Below are 2713 nucleotides of genomic sequence, written 5' to 3' on the forward strand. Positions count from 1 at the left end.
GTCACGGGTTAAATCATGATTTGAATCTTAGTTGTTCTTTAGATTCAAAATTAGCTTTGCAATTTCAAATGTTTACAAGTCTTTTTTATAAAATTTTCACATTGCTTCAATTTTGATGTGGAAAAATTTAGAGTGTTAACACCAACAAAAAAAAAAATCATATTTAAACCTAGATCTGATTTCAAATTCAGACACAATTGATCCAAATGTGAGCTTCGGATCCAAATTAAATGTAAATAATGATCCAAAATCTAAACCAAAATCCGAAATATAGATCCATATCATGGTTTGGATCCAAATCCTTAGTCCTATCCAAGTATAGATCCATTGTAAAAAAGAGATTAGGAAACTGCCATGCCAAAGATTTGGATGCATCCGATTTGCCTCAGCTGCTGGAAAAAATAAGTGAGCTACTTAAAGGATCATCACCGTAAAGAGCAGCAACGTGGTACTGCAGCATCAGCAAAGTAATAGACCTCCCATCGTTAATGCTCTCATATCCCTAACACCTGATTATTGGATAGTCGACTGATTTCGTGATCATGTGCCTATGAATTGCTGTAATCTTACCAATTATTCTTTTATGTCTAGAAAAAAATCTTCCTCATTGCTAATGGTTATCTATGCATGTTTTAGAAGTAGGAGAATTGGATTTTCTTAGAAATGGTATCAAATCTAAAACATTTTCTATGGGAGATGTCTCAACTAACTTGTATGTTTCAAAGATTGCTGGAGATTTATATTGTCATGTTTTTTTGTCCTCCACTAATGTTATATTTGAACACACTAGTTTGAAGAGGAAGATTGGTGAGGAAACTCAAGAAAATGACTTATATATGCTTAAAATTAACGCATGCTCCTTGACTGCCCAAATCAATCATGCTTGGGAGCTGTGGCATGAGAGACTTGGTCATCCATCATGACACACCCTGAATATTTTATTACCAAATTTGAATTATAAGTCACATGTTTGTGAAACTTGTAAGCATGTTAAAATGTCTATAGGCTCCCGTTCTATGAATCTTTGAATAATGCTTTGTCTCCATTTGAACTAGTGCATAGTGACGTGTGGGGACCAGCCCCAGTGAATTCAAGCTCAATATAACATTTATTGATGATTTTTCAAGAACTACTTGGATTTATTTATTAAAAATCAAGGATGAAATTTTTGCAAAATTTTGTAAAGTTTTACAAAATAGTTGAAACTCAATTTGAAATCCATATAAAATGTCTTGAATCTAACATATGAAAACCGGTTTTCTCAATAATTTGAAAGAGAGTGGGTGGAACCATCAATTCACTGGTGATGGAGCTAAAGGAGTGTCGATATTGCTGGCTCCTAGAGGAGGCATGTTGGAGGGTGAGGTAGAGGTGCTAGAGCAGATTTTCAATGGTGAACTGATAACAATAATCTTTCCGGTTGATGCTTTAGACCGAAAGCTTTGTCAACACCCTGATGGAAGGAGAGTGTGGGCTGTTTGCAGAAGAACTTTAGAAGGTTTTGAGTACAGAGTGAAGAAGGAGAAAGGGATGGTCAGTTTTGGTGTGTTCATAATGTCCATCTAAAGGAGAGGGAAATTTATTTTCTGCAGACCAACAGCTGTAGGCAAAAATTAACGAGTGAAAATTAGCATTTGTATGGAGGCTTTAGTCAACCCTTTGTTATTTCTGATTGTGAAAATTAGGTGATTTTGTTTAAATCTATGTCACCATGCTATGTGGGGGATACCCGTGTATCCGTACCAGTATGCTGGTTTGCCAAAACGGGTACGCGGGTATGTTTTGGTACGTTTAGATCTGGTTTTGGGTCGGAACCAGATTCAAACCATAATAAAATGTAAACTGCTTCTCGATCTTCCTTGGTCTTTTGGCGGGAGCTTGGGCAAAGGCTGGCGATGGACATCGAGTCGGCAACAACAAGTTTTTTCTTTTGATGGTTTTTAGGGTTGCTGCAATTTTTGGGGGTTTGACAGCTTGGGCAGCTCGATTGAGTGTTGGTTTGTTTTGTATGTCAACTTGTTCGATGTGTTTAGTGGTTCCTCTTCAGTTTATTTATTGAGTTCTCTCTTGCTATTACGGTTGATACTAGATTCATTTGTTAGGTTTTCAGTTTGTTTCTTGAGTTCTCTCGTGTTATTATTCATTTGTTAGGTTCCTTTTTTGTTTCGTTTTTATTTTTAAGAACCGATCAAAATGACATCCTATGAGATTAGCGGAAGTTTTCCTTTTATGTTGTTTTGTCGCAATGATCTCAGTCTATTTATGTTTTTTTTATGAGACGATATGTAGGAACCATGGAAGGAATATTTTATGTTTTTTTATGATATTATATGTACTAACTATGAAATAAACATTGTGCTAATGATTTGATGATATCATTTGTTTTTAATTTTTTAATTTTACTTTTTGAAATTAAAAAAAAATATAATCATCACACTACCAGCATGCCATGATTGGCGAAAACCTATGTGGCAGGTTTATTCCAATTTTGCAGGCAAAATTGGGCATGTGGCACATTGGAAATTAACTGTTGTTAAATCGATATCCGGTGTGCAGTGATGCGAGTCACTAAGAGCTAAATTTTTGTCCGTTCCTTACTCAGGATGACCAAAGTTGAATATCAATCAAGAATTGTATGTTGTAATTTTAATTAGATGTTTTTATCTTGGTCAAAAAAATGATTGCCATTGATCCCAATGTTAGTTACTATTTC

This window comes from Nymphaea colorata, chromosome 1, assembly GCF_008831285.2.
Source record: "Nymphaea colorata isolate Beijing-Zhang1983 chromosome 1, ASM883128v2, whole genome shotgun sequence".
Taxonomy (NCBI): Eukaryota; Viridiplantae; Streptophyta; class Magnoliopsida; order Nymphaeales; family Nymphaeaceae; genus Nymphaea; species Nymphaea colorata.